The sequence below is a fragment of the Pan troglodytes genome, chromosome 4, assembly GCF_028858775.2.
Source record: "Pan troglodytes isolate AG18354 chromosome 4, NHGRI_mPanTro3-v2.0_pri, whole genome shotgun sequence".
Lineage (NCBI taxonomy): Eukaryota > Metazoa > Chordata > Mammalia > Primates > Hominidae > Pan > Pan troglodytes.
Window position 1 is genome coordinate 32,328,508 of NC_072402.2, and position 14,909 is coordinate 32,343,416.

General features: G+C 39.0%; 1 protein-coding gene and 1 long non-coding RNA gene across 4 annotated transcripts in view; one reads left to right on the forward strand and one right to left on the reverse strand.

The window, feature by feature from the left end:
- The first annotated feature begins 3,036 nt into the window (after window positions 1–3,036).
- HAPLN1 (hyaluronan and proteoglycan link protein 1) overlaps window positions 3,037–14,909 on the forward strand; it is an 83,910-nt gene continuing 72,037 nt past the window's right edge. Inside the window, exon 1 of the mRNA XM_001147083.7 lies at window positions 3,037–3,620. The gene's annotated coding sequence lies outside the window, so the exon portion shown is untranslated. The remainder of the gene's footprint in view (window positions 3,621–14,909) is intronic.
- On the reverse strand, window positions 6,247–14,094 carry LOC104006390 (uncharacterized). 3 transcript variants are annotated; one of them, XR_008547929.2, is made up of 5 exons: window positions 13,962–14,094; window positions 12,899–13,065; window positions 11,362–11,574; window positions 9,696–9,888; window positions 6,247–6,383 (listed from the first exon to the last, which is right to left on the reverse strand). It is a non-coding gene; the product is annotated as an uncharacterized LOC104006390 (long non-coding RNA). The 3 variants fall into 3 exon arrangements; XR_008547928.2 differs by having other exon boundaries at window positions 11,362–11,577; XR_001717601.3 differs by lacking the exon at window positions 11,362–11,574.

Sequence of the window (14,909 nt, forward strand, 5' to 3'; positions counted from 1 at the left end):
AAAAAAAAAAAAACTTTAGCAAAACTAAATTTAAAAGAGTTTGATTAAGCAAAGAACAATTCCAACAGTCTCCAGAGGCAGAGCAGGCTCAGAGACTCCAGCACAGCCACGTGGTAGAAGGTTTATGGGCAGAAAAAGGAAGGTGAGGTACAGAAACCCCCGGACTGGTTATAGCTCCACCTTTGCCTTATTTGAACAGGGTTTGAACAGTTGGCCACATGTGATTGGCCAAAGCTCAGTGTTGGCACAAGAGCAGGCTACAGTCTGTTTACAATTCCATTCAGGTTATAGTTCACAATGTACAGAGAAACTTTTAGGCCAAACTTAAAATATGTAAGAAGACAGCTTTAGGCTAACCTTGATTTAACAAAGGAAAGATTTGGATTTCTACATGACTTACTAATGTTAATAAATACAGGAAATCTTCAAATACAGAATACTTTTTTGATATGGTTTTCTTTGAGAAGATATTTTGGTCTTCGAAAATTATTTTTACAATTTATGGCTTTGTAAAATATTTAGTCATGAAAATAGAGTTGTATTTATTCCTGCATTTACTTGATTTGATTTCTTACCATGGCTTATTATAATGCCTGTGCCCTGATGAAAAAACTATAAGGGCTAATCAAAGTAATGTATGCCTCCATAAAGCACAATTTGGCTGAACATTAATTAACTGAACATAAAAATCTTTTTAAAAGACTCTTAAAGCTAATTCCAATGTAAATTTAAATAACTAGAAAACCATGTGAACCCCAAAACGAATGGAAAAATGTATATAACGTCAATTAAATTAAGCCTGAATAACACTTCAAATACACACTATTGATAGGTTAAATATTTGTGATTAAAAAGACTGGGGATCTTTAACAAAGACTAGTAAGGAGGCAATGGGGAAGGGAAGGCTGGAAATAGGGGAGGACCAGGAGGGACAGGATGACTCAGAGGTAAGTACCTGTCATTATTTCTGGAAGTCTATCTCAATGGTTGCGGCTATACCTGAAATTGAAAAAAAATCTAGTGTAGCTCACCATGGTGTGACTAAGTTGCAAAATAGATTGTCTTGGGTGGTTAACAAACAATTTCAGAAGAGAATACATTAAATTCTCTTAATGTTGTGCCGGAATAAGTGTATAGAGCAGATCACAAAATAGGGGAACAAGTGCCAGCCATGAGTCAGCTGATTTGATTTACGCTCCAGGCAATCGCCAGAAATTAGGTTGTTAAGCTGAGGGAACAAGATCGGTATTTAAACTGTCTTTATATGATATCATAGCCACACACCACCAGCCTCACCACCTTTATGGTGCCTTAATATAAAAATTGGATATTTGTTTATAAGTCTAATTCGTTTATGTTCTTTAAAATACACACCACCCTGAACGTTTACAAGAAATATGAATAGCATAAAAACCCTTTGCATAGTTGAAAAGCCGAGATGTATCTTATTTTTATTGGCAGTTAATGTAGAGGCCTGTATAACAGCTGCCTCAATAGCCACTAGATTAGGGACATAAAACTGCAAAACCTGTTCCCTGTGCGGGAGGGGAAACAGAAAAATAAGAGAAGCGCCCTCACCCAGGTTTTGGAATTCCAAGAAAGGTGTTGAACGCCTGATGAAGAATTCATTTTGAATATAACTATCTTCATTTAGGGAGGGTGTGTGAGTGTTCCGTTTGTCTTTGAAATGAAACCTTTCCAAGAGGCACGTGTTGATTTACCAAAGACAGAATGGCAAGGGGGAGCCCAGAGGCAAGAACTGGTGAAATCTCTCAGAAGACGCGGGAAGAAGCCTTTTTTCCCCTGCAATCTCTCCCGCCTCTCTCCAGAGTCCAGGAGGAGGCAGTCCCCGTGGCTTAGGCTTTATCTTTAAGACAATAGCGCCGCTCGCCGCCACCCGCGCGACTCGGATCGGGCATCCCGGCGGCCGCACCCCGCGCGCTGGCTCATCTGCACACCGGCCACCTGCACTGTCGGCCAGAGCCCCTGTCCCGGCGGCTTCCCCAGCAGCTTGGCTGCCCCTCAGGTCCTCCCGTCCCACCTGCACCTCCAGGACGACCTGGACCCGCCCATCCTCCTGCCCCACTAGCTCATCGACTTACGACTCCCTCAGTCCCTACGGCCCACGGAACCCTCTCCCCCACCCGCGCCACAGCCCGAGCGGCGGCGGCGGCGGCCTTAAGAAGCCCGCAGTCCCGCCCGCGCCGCCCCGCCGGGGCCGGAGGTTGGAGCCGGGAGCACGGCCGCGAATCCCCGCACGTCCCCAGCGCCCCACGGCACCGGGCCCTGCTCGCTGCAACTCGGGGACGGCCTGCGTCTCGCCTCCACCCTGGCCGCGGGCCCCTCGGGCTTGTTTGCTTGTCCTCAGTCCCAGGGCCAGCCCCGCTCCCTCCTCCCGGCTGCTCCAACAGCCGTTTGCTTCCTGCGGTGTGTTTCTTTTTTCCCCTTCCTAGACTCCATCAAAGGTGGCTCTGTTATTGAAATATGAAGCCATTTCCTCTCCAAAACCCTTGGTTACTCAAGGCGGGAATCAATGGACCTATATACTCTCCCAGAAGTTATAAATAAATGTCTATTTGTTCAGGAGGCGTTTTCCCGCGTGTCCCAGCATCTTCCCCAGTGGTTATTTCAGGGGTGTGTGTGTGTGTGTGTGCGCGCGCGCGCCCTGTGCCCATCTGGTTCTAATCCTGGATATGGATCCACAACCCAACCCCACCCATCCCGTCTCCCCCTCGCATTCCTCGTTCTATAAATAAATCCAGGTTCTTTGAGCTCTGTCATCCAAGGATACAATAGCAGTTGTTTGTTAAGAGAAATTTAAACTCAACACCAATACTGAGTCCAGTAAACCAGAAAATATGCTTCTGGTGATTTGGGTGGAAGGCCATCTCCAGTTTAAGAAGCTTTATGTGCCGCTATCATCATTGTCTGTTATCCTTGATCTCCTTTGGGGAGGGGAAGGCGGGAAAGAGAGGACCTCTCCGACCCTTGGATTTTTCTTTTAAGCAGAGGCTAATAAAACAAAGCGCAAACTGACTGTCCTGAGGAGTCTGCTCACACCGCTGCCCCGCAGATCATTCCACAGACCCCTTGTCCCATCCCTTCTGCACAGACCCAGGACTGATGAGGGTTCGGGTTCGGGAGGTGTGGTGTGGTGGGGGCTTGTGTGGCTGTAGCGGCCGGCTTTCCTAAACCCCAGAGCGGGATACTCGGGATCTGAGCAGAGGGGAAAGTCATCTAAGAGGCTGCTGCTTTACAAGGTCTGGGCACAGAGCTGCCCCTCCCTTCCTCCCTGAAGTTTGCATGAAGTGCACGTTAGGCTGTAATTAGGGGATTTGGGAGGAGAACTTTCCTGGTGACGCTTTGCTTTTCTTCTGCTCTTGGTGAGAAAGTGCCTCCTTCTTCCCAGGATCAGGACCTCTGCCATCCAGCGCCACAAAGAGACATTCTGCACACACACTCACACACACACACACACACACACACACACACACACACACACTCACACTCGCCCAGAGACAAACTTAAGGTGAGGAGAAAGAGCGCTAGCTTCACTTGATCTCCAGCTTCCAACTTAAGCAGAACTTGAGAGCATCCGAACTCCTGGATTTCAGGACAAGGTAAAACTTGCAAATTGTTTCCCCCTCTTTTGGTTATACCTTTGTGCCTTTAAGATTTCAGAGGGCAATACACATGCAATGTATATATACATTAAACAAATTTTATTCTTTTCTTTTGAATTTAGTTTTCATTTGAATTTAATATGGCACCTCAACTTTTAAAAAAGTTTCATATTGTCGGATAAAATATTTCACTACAATAAACAGGCTCAGTCTAAAAATGGAGAAAGAATTAACTCTAGTATCCTAGCTTCTGCTAGTGCTACTGTAAATCTGGTAGGGTCATGGTTTCCAAGTGGTGACTTTTCTATCTGTATCTCAACAACCATTTTTATAGCACCTGAGATGAAACAAGGATAGTATAGGCTGAAGGGAAAGGTGAGGAATGGGAATGTCCAGCCAGGCTTATGAATTTTGTTTCAGAGAATATATAGGGTTATGTGAAAAAGAAAGTTACTTTAGGCATAGGTAATACCTGTTAGATTAATAATCTTAGAAATGTTGCCATTTTTGGCCCAGGCTTCCTTCTCCAGCTAATTATGAAATTAAGATCATAGAATGATGATGCATTTCATATATACAATGATGTTGATGGATAATTTGAATGCACTGAAGAGAATTTATAGTCATAGTTAAGATTACTGTTAAAAGTTGCTTAAAGAAATTATTTGTATGTTGAGACTGTTCCCCACCAAAAACAAACCTTAACTTGTTTGGGCTTTGATTAAGTAGTTTTCTTCCATTGAATGTGACTGTTGTGTTCAAAATAAGATGGCTTATTAATTTGAGAATAAGTTGCTTTATTTTCATTTATCACTGGAAAAATACACACAGTGGCCAGTACATTTGGGAATTTTTAGGGTGGAAAGTGTTCCTGTACATGTTCCAGTGTGATGTCATAAAATCAAACATACTGGCTGGCTTCTTGGAAGCTAATAGTTCTTAAGAAATTAAGGCTGTGAATTGATTTCTAAATGAATGTACTATTTATTCATTACAATTGTAGTTTCTGGTAACTATTTCTATGTGATTATTTCTGTGTACTAAATTTGCAGAGATTTTACACACATTTCAGTCATTTCAGTATTTTAATGGAATGGGAATATTGTTCTATCAAAAATATATCATAGTAGTTATCTTTGGAGAATTTTTAATGTGATATGATTCATAATTCTTATATCAGTTAACAAATTCCATTTACTTACAAAAATGAAAGTTTCCCTTCCATTCAGTAAAATATAATGTATACCAAAGGACTCTTCAGATATTAGCTTTAGTCTTTAGTCACTTTTATACCACCCATTTTAAAAAATTTAATTGTTTCAGCTAAGAAATGAATTTATATTTTTGTTGATGACCTCTTCCACTAAATTGGAAACAGCTTAAAAACAGAACTAGATAAGAAGTAATTTTACTTAAGGCTAATTAAATGAACAAGAGATAACCAACAACCTCAACAGACCACTGGTCTACAGGAGGAATGTACCCAGAGGCCAGTATTCTCGACAGGAATGCCTGATGGGCCTGGGCTTTCTATGAGAAACAAGAAGGTGGGGAAACATTATGTACTTATTTATAAAATGAGCCATTTATTTTCAGCAAGGCCCTGTCTCTCAGAGGAATGACTGACACTGTAATTTAGAAGTACTGAAGAGACTTTCACAGAGAAGAATCAATTCATTATATCCCTAGTGGTTTCACTTCCTTTTCCTTCCTTTGGGAGCAAGTAACACATCCAGGATAAATACATTCAGAGTACGCAGAAAGATACTTTATGAGTAAATGGTCTACTAAACAATCCTGCCTTTTAGCATCTTAGGTGTGGAATATTGGTATTTTCTGAACAGTTGAAGAAGTCCTTTGAATCTTAAGATAGCAATGCACTTCATCTTTGTAAAGATGAACAAAAGTTATATTCAGAAAATGACTCCCTTCCTTAGAAAATACTAGTTTTCTTTTTCATTTCTTTTTGCCCCATGCACATTTTATTTTTCAGATTGCATTTTTAAGATAATGATCTCTCACCAGTTAAAATTCTGACGAAATACCAGGCAAATTTGAAAATAATTTTGATAGTGCTTCAAATTAATTTTCTGACATCCTGCAGCCATGATTAGTAACCATAGTACTTAGTCTATGTCATTTAAGTGTACTTAGCCTGTCATTTAAAGGTAACAAAATGCTGTTGGAAGAAGTAGGAAAGGATGGAAACCTGAATATACTTAGGATTTTAATCAATAGTGTTTAAGGAGGATTAGAGGAAACAGCTGGTTAAACAATTATTAGGAGTAGAGAGGACGAGGTGGTATAAATTAATAATGCATCTCTTTATTTACACTGTGAATGGGAGGGTCTGTGGTGGTTAACTGTGTGAAGCATGGTCCCTGTGTGCCACCTAGTGGATAAGTCAAAGAAGGCTTTCTCACCGGCTTCTTAAAATACTCTGACTCCCTCGGTTGACGTTTGTTGAACATTAACTACACGCCAGACATTGGGATAGGTGCTCAGGGTAGAAAATAAAGCAAGTGATGTTTATATAAGTTAAAAATTAAGGTACAACTAAACAGTTTATGAAATCCCTAGTGGTTGTATTTAAGATCACTTTACTCTTTATTGGATACTTTACCATTAACTTTCTGCCTCCACAAGGATATAGCTTAATAACTGCAACTCACTTCTAATATAGGATTTGTTTTAGACAGACAGGTCATGGAATTGTTCAAGGACTGGTGGAAAGAGTTTGACCATCTTAAATCACTGTTCCTGAAATAGAAATAAATTTCTGTAAGGTTTAATGTTACTGAATTTAGTTGGGAAAATAACTACTAGCTTAAAAGGTTACCACAGAGCTGCACATTTTGTTTCATATTCTTTGATTTTTTTTATTAAATTGGAAAGGATAGTAGTACAAGTTGTTTTTGAGTAATGAGGTCTATTTTATAAAATATTGCTCTCAAACACTAATAATTAGCATGTAAAACAATTTCATCTATACTTGTTCACTTGGAGTTTTGAAGCAGGAACCTGGCTTCCATGAAGTTGATCTAATAGAAAAAAAATTCTAGACAAAAACAATTACATGGAAAACCACCACTTGAGGGAAGCATTAAGATACCATAGAAGATTAGTCCATTTGAGTATTGCACTGAGAGCTTTAAAAACCTTTTCTTTAAAAGATATACGAATTATTACTCCAACTGGCTCTTTGCAAGTTATGTGACAATTGCAACAGTGATCAGGACAATCATCATTAATCAATACAAGTTGTGAAATTCATATAGGAAGGTAAAATGCCTCAGTAGAAAAAAATGATGAATTTGTTACTTGGGGAGCTTTGTAGGTGTAATCCAAAAATAGAGTTAGGCCTGCTGTTGTGGAATGGAAGTTTCCTCTTTGGAAGAGTTTGGTTTTTGTATGGCAGGGAAACCTACACAGTGAAAGAAGGAGACCCGCTCATTAAGTTGTTTTTCATTAATATCACAAAATTATAACCTGTGTTGATTGGAGGTACTGTTTGGAATTAGCATCATCAATTATATAAAATAAAGCAGATTATCTTAATCTTTATTTCCAATAGATCATTATCTACCAGGAAAAAAACACATTCTGTTAATAATTTCATTGGATCATCCTTGTGATTTAGAATGAATTGCATACTCATTCTAGTGAGAGAGCTAGTGAGAGACTGCCTAAAAGTCAGAGGTCCTTAAAGTAGAAGTTTAATCATAACTTTTCTAGTTTTTGGTTTTTTTTCCTTGAGATGGAGTCTTGCTCTGTCACCCAGGCTGGAGTACAATGGCGTGATCTCAGCTCACTGCAACCACCACTCCCCAGGTTCAAGCGATTCCCCTGCCTCAGCCTCTCGAGTAGCTGGGACTACAAGCATGTGTCACCATGCCCGGCTAATTTTTGTATTTTTAGTAGAGACAGGGTTTCACCATGTTGGCCAGGTTGGTCTCGAACTCCTGACCTCAGGTGATCCACCCGCCTCGGCCTCCCAAAGTACTGGGATTACAGGCATGAGCTACCATCCCCAGCCTTCTTTTAAAGTTTTCTGCCATGTTACAAGAAGTTTTAATGATTTCGGATGACTTAAGGATACTAGACAAGAACAAACTCTACAAGAGAAAACCAGCCAAGCTCTCTGAAATGGTCTGATGCTTATAGTTATATTGCCTTTGCTCCACGTAATAACTTCTCCCACTGATAGAGACATGGAAGGAGATAGCTGTTATTAAGAGTTTTTAGCTATGTGTCTCAGAGATAGCCAGAATTTAAGTATCAAATGTTGCTGACTATTTTGAGACTCCACTGATTGTTTTACGGCTTAACAGGGGTGATATCTGAGATCAGGGTATTGCTACAAGACCAGGAGACTATTTACAAAACAAAAAGAAAAATTCAGAGTAAAAATGACTTGGAAAACTTACTAAAGTTAAAGGGCTGGTTCTCAATCTGTTCAAGACAACAGAAATTTTCCCTTCTGCCCAATCTAACATCCAAAAAGAACACAATTTACTCTATTGGTTACTAAATTCCAATTACTATAATATCCAATTAAATTAAATAATATTCAAATTATGTTTATGCTAAGTCTAGATTTCCCTAAGCCTTTCACAAAGTCTTATGGATATTCCTTGGTTTTGTCTTCATTCATACTCTGTGAATTTTTTTCTCATTTTCGCTCTGTTATTTTGAATTTGGAGGATCACCTCATTTGATCATTCATTTATTCATTTGTTTATTCAACAAAAATGTATTGAGCACTGGCTATTTACCAGGAACTGTGCTAGTCCCATGCGATCCCCCTCACTTTACACTATGAAAATCCATTCTAAAATAATCAGAAAGTCAAAACTGATGTCATAAACCCGAAATGTTACAAGGTCCTGAAGTGTACTTTGAGTAACAAAAATAACCAAAAAGTTCTGGCCTCATAGTTTTGGTATTAAGAAAATTTTGAGCATGCATTTTTAAAAATTATTTTCACTTGTGTGCAAATGCTGAGCTGAGTGGATAACAGCTTTGTTTCTTGGCTGCGTGGACACAGATGGGCCTGGAAAGGCAGTTCTGACACTCCAAAACCCCAGGAGGACTAGGGTTCCAATAATATGTCTGCTTGGATGGACAGGAAACACAAAAATGCATTTGCACAGAATTGTTGTCCACCAGTATGAAACTAAAGTTCAGATTAAGCAAGAATGATTTAGTGCTCACCGTTTGCACCAGGCAGGCACCACGCTAGGTGTTGCATAGTAATTGGCTCAAGGAGTTCACAAACCAGTGGAGGAGACAGATGGATACACATCATGAATCACTAGTAAAATTTGCCAAGTAGGTGAAACTTGCCTTCCTAATTTCCTGGCTCCCTTTCTTTGCATTTACCCAAGCCTTCTAACCCCTCTATCTCATAAACCGAGACTCCTGCCCTCTACCCCTGCATCCCAGAGGATCTGATAGTTATCTGGTTTATTGATTTCTTGACTACATTTAATTGTGAATGAGGTTCACTCATGCATTACACTTAAGTGTGAATGAGTTTCACTCATGCATTTACAATTTAAGTCCTTTATTTCTTTAAAGTAAATGTTTTGTTTTCTGTAAAAAGAATTTAAAACATCTGGGAGCCTTCCCATCCTTACACCAAAGGGTGTAATTAAGCCTCATTCAATCCCCCAAGGTCTTCAGTCTCTCAGTTATCCCCACTCCCTGTGTGAGAACAGATGGATTCCCTCAAGGCCTGTTTCCTTCCAGAAATGTGAAGGACCATGTTAACTACTGGCTCCTTTCAGCTGAGCCTGATCAACCTGTTCTTCCACCTCCCCTAGCGCTTTAGCCAGACAGATCTCTCTTCCCTTTGCCCCAAGGGGCATACAGCATCCATCCTGTTTTAACATTCCTGTTCACTTTGCCTTAACCTCTGCTCTAGATCCCCTCAGCCCTTCATGACAGTGCTTCAACTGTGGCCCCTGGACAGGTAGCGCATCCATAGCTTCTTAAGTTCTACGGTTTCGAGCCCTTATGCCACCCCAAATATCCAGGTTTAGTGGGAGGGAGCAGTGAGAATCCACATACTTGGTCCAAGAATTCCTCAAAGTCGTGGAGATGGAAAAGGAATATGCATAGGAGAAGCACAGGAATCAGCCATCATGTTGAAAATACGGGTCAAAGCCAACATCTTTTAAAAATATTTGCTCAGGTATGTAAGTACAGTAAAATTGGTTTCAGAGACATTTCAGTGTTGATGCTGATCATAGCTTCTGGAAAACTATGAAAAAAAGAAAACAGTGAAAATCTGCTTTGGCTTTATAAAAGTGACATGAATCAGAGTCATTTGTTTAAATATCTTCTCAGTTTATGTTTAATTAGCATAATCATAGCCATATTTTATTAAGTATTTCATTAATTTATGTAGCTTTTTTATTATACCCCACTAGATTATGCTACCATCGTTTGGTGCTCTTGTAAGCTATTGTTCTGGTCTTACAACATAAAGATGTGCTCACAGCTTATTAAATTTCTAGGACTGATGACCCTGATTTAGAGAGGTGATTTCCTTTCCTGTCTTTCCAGTAGCCTAGAGGAGAGGGGTCATTAGCCTGCATTATTCAGCTGGCTTGGAGATACGAATGCCTGACATCCTGTTGCCGCTGTTGGTGTCCAGCACAGTGCAGAACATGGGGCTTCGGGGGTGTCCTGACTTTCTATCCCAAGTGCCTGTATTTCAGATGTCTGAATACCTCTAAACCCAAACCGTTCCCCAGCTCTGTTTTTGTTTCCTTATGTCTCTTCTTACCCAGCAATGTTGTTAAATTTATAAACTCTTTTAAGATGTAAATGATAATCACTACAGTATAAAATTAATCATGTAAATAAAATTAATTGTTAATCTCAGTAAATCTCTAAGGAAAGCAAGACTGGAGGTGGAAAACCCATTTAGAGGTCATCAAAACAGCGTAGGCATGACTGAATGGGATGCATTGACTGGATGTGGACGAGAAGTCTGAGATAGTGTGACTGTTTTAAGGATGGATGATTACCTGAGGAGGGATGCAATTGACTAAGATTAGGAATATAGGAAGAATAGAAGTTTCTGGGAGAAAATGATTAGTCTAATTTAGGAAGAAGTGCCAACAGGACAGCCAAAAACTCATAGGAGTTGAATGCACATTTCTTAAGTACATGGGAGAAGTCATGGCTGGAAATGGAGATTTGGAAGACTCTGGCATTAAAATGGTAGTTGAAAATCATCTGAAAGAGAGAAGGGATCGATCATCCCGGGGATATACTAAGGGAGAAGCAGTTAACCAAGAACTGAAACCCAGGGAAGAATTAGTAAGAATGAGTTTTGACATGATTTATGCATGAATTTAACTTTTTATTTTATTAACTATAAATATCCACTCAGTTGGATAACAGCAATGTTTATTAATCCTTACATCTCACAGTCCTAGTCAGTCCTCTGCATATAGAAGGTGCCAGACATGTTTGTTGAATTAAAGAAAATTAAAATGGTATTTCCGCACCTTGATGCTCTAATGACAGATTTTCATAATGATAACCCTGAGTAAGACCCCAAAATGTCTAGATTATAGTTGTTTATTACATTTTGTCCAATACCGAACTAACTTTAAATATATGTTGCTGCATTTTGTTGTTTAAAAATCAGTAATCAATGTGTGGTGTAGATGGTAATTCACCAGAGTACTTGATTAACCATAGCCCATGTTGTTTAGCTTACCATATAAATGAGTTTGCCACAGAATGCAGACTAATTCAAGTCTATTTATAATTCGTTTTCTAGTTCCTTGATTCTGAAGGCTTCTAAACCTTAGGTCAGATTTGTAGTCCATAATCCTGGGTTTCTCTGGACTTCTCAGCAACTTCCTTTTTTTTTTTTTTTTTTTTTTTTTTTTTTTTTTTTGTCCAGGTTCTCCTCCCTCCCCTTATAGGACTGCTTGATAAAATACAAAAAAAAAAAAAAAAAAAAAAAAATTCAATCATTGAATAACTTTAAGTATTCCCCCAATATTTTATGGGACATATTTATACCAAAAAAATTCTTGTTTTTCTAAAGTTCAATTTTAACTGGATATTCTGTATTTTTTTAAACTAAACCTGACAACCCTATCCCCTACTTAAAGTTACTGTAACTAGAATATGCCAAATAAAAATTTTTTCATGAAATTTCTGAACACTCTCCTTCTACAGGTCAATGAAAAAAGTCACAGATTTTACTAGCGAGATAAATATATTAAAAAGATGATCTAAATAAAATTTTTGACCTAAAATATACTGATCAAGATGCAAACTTACAGAGCATTTATAACTATGACATTATATACACTATGTGCTAATAATTATCCTGAGAATGCCATCAATGTATATTCATGATCATGTTTTTTATTCTAGCTAAAATATTTTAAAATAATGTACATATTAGAAAATTAAACTTTTTATGTGCTCCATTTTCAAGTCAGCAATAACGATAAAACAAAATAATCATTTTTAAATTAAGGACCATACATTCAGAAAAATATATATATAATATACAACAGGTATAAATTCTAACTGCAGAATACCTGAAAGGATCTTGACCCTTGTTAATTACATGTTATATTGTGCTTGTGCTGCCACCTTGTGACACTTTGAGGTATTACCCAATGTAAAAGTCCAGCTTGACCATTTGGTCAATGTTAACATGATTCCTCATCCTTACATGATTAATATTTTCACTTTACCTAAATTGCTGTATAATTTAATACAGAGAAAGTAACTTCAAGTATGTAATGCAAATATTTTCTGAGTCTGTCTGCAAATTAGTATATCATTCTTGAGTCAATCACTAAATTATAATTTATTCAGTACTGTCTGAATTTATGTTTTATGGATAAATTTAGTTGTGTCTGTATGTGTGTTCAGTTTACTTGACCTTTCAATCTGAATTTCCCATAGCTTCATGAACTTAACATTTCCAGAATTGAGCTCATTATTTTCCTTTGACCAAGCCTAGTTCGTGTCATCTCTCTTTATATATATCAAGACAATAAAATGTGTTAGTCAAACCGAACACTTTTAAGAGTCAAAGGGGATGGCTTACTAATCATGATAACAAAAAAGGCATAAACAAAGACCGTCCCAAGGAAACTAGTCACTTACGTATAATTTAAAAATAATTATAGTACCAATCACCCAAACTAGAAAATTTGTTGTTCTCAACTACGGGTCCAGGGCAGTGAACTGGAATCTTTATCTCAGATTTTCTTCATTCCTCCTACCTATTCATTCCCTTTCATCTTCACTTCTTTCTTTGTTGTCCATCATGCTTGCCAGCATTCTCCATGTCCTTGTTCTGTTGTTTGCAAAGGGATCCAAAAAACAAAATCTTTTTTCATGATGAATCTAACTGCCCCCGTCCTCCACACTTGCTCCAATTTTCTGGGAACTGCTAAGAAAAGTAAATATCACCCTGCAGAATGGGACAACTTTAGAACTTTATGGTATTTGATGTCAGCTGTATCTTTCATGCTTTATGGCAGTTCTACCATATTTCTTAAAAGTCCATTGTTTCTTGAGCTCCCTGTAGCAGATGTGCAAGCCTCTCTAATTCACATGGAAAATAGAAGCCACTCTCTCACTGTCTTGCCTAAAACTAGCCTCTGGTCTGTACCCCCAACACATTATCTCTTTTTTCCTTTTTGTAGAATAATATTTTTTTAAATCTCCTTTACCTCGAAGAGCCCAGTGTGGATGTTGCCCCCGAGCTCTGGATCTCATTTCCTCCAGTTTTCTTGGATAAATCTCTATTTATTAGATCTATTCTCTCTTGTATTATCAACCTCTCCCACTCTGGTTGTTTTTCTTTTTTTTCTTTTTTGAGACAGAATCTCTCTCTGTCGCCCAGGCTGGAGTGCCATGGCATGATCACGGCTCATTGAAACCTCTGCCTCGTGGGCTCAAGCAGTTTTCCTGCCTCACCCTCCAGAGTAGCTGGGACTACAGGCGCCTGCCACCACACCTGGCTAATTTTTGTATTTTTAGTAGAGACGGGGTTTTGCCATGTTGGTCAGGCTGGTCTCGAAATCCTGACCTTAGGTCATCCACCCGCCTCTGCTTCCCAAAATGCTGGGATTACAGACATGAGGCACCGCCCTCAGCCTATTTTTCTTATTGGCATTTCATCACAGTCAAATCTTCTTTATCTTAAAAACATAAACCTTTTCTAATGTCACATACCTTCTGTCAATCTTTCTCCTTTTCATGAGAGCCACTTTTTTTTTTTTTCCTGAACTACCTATGTTCACTGTCTATCCCCTCACCCCCATCCTCTCCTCAACTTACTGTAATGAGCTTTCTCCCACAGCTACTCCATTGAAATTCTCCTCAGCAAGGTCAACAATTACTTTTTTTCAGTGCTTTTTTTGTGGCATTTTAATTCTGGTGACCATGTTCCCTTCACAACAATCTCTACCCTGGGCTTTGTGACGTCATTCTTTCCTAGATTTCAGGCTTCTATGGTTAATCTATCTCAGTCTCCATTTCAGGCTTCTAAAGAGAAGTCTACCGGCCTCTTGGCTGTTTGTATTTCAATGGCTTCTGCCCAGGATGCTTGTCCCCACCCTACATATTCTCCCTGTGCACTTCCATCTACGTCCATGCATCACACTGCACTCAACTATGTGCTGGCGACTCCCACATCTTTAGATCTATCCAGTGAGTGTCTAAACCACCTGCACTAGCACATCTCACAAACATGTCAAATTCCACAAGTCCATAATGAACTCTTTTTCTTTCTCCTGAATTCGAACCACCCCAATTTTATCTAGTTTAGTAAATAGCACCATTTTCTCTCCACTCAGTTTTCAAAAACAGGAACATAGGAGTCATCCTATGGATTCTGTCTCATAAATATCTCTCTCCATTAGCATAAATCCTGACCTTCATTATCATCCTCTCTTACTGAATTCCTGCAAACCTCACCCATCAGTCTCTGTCTCCCATCTTGTTACTTTCTAATTTATTCCCTCACACTGAAGCTAGAGTCACTGTTCTAAAGTGTAAATATGAAAATATCTCCCCACTTAAAGCGCTTCAATGTCTTTTCATTGCTGTGACAATTAGGTCCAAATTATTTTAAGTGATTTGCAAGGTTCTTAGTGACCTGGCTTGAGCTCTTAGCTGGAAAGCAGCCTCATCTAAACTTACCCAATACAGTATGTTCACTGTCTGGGCGATGGGATCAATAGAAGCCCAAACCTCAGCATCATGCAGCATACCCTTGCAACAAAC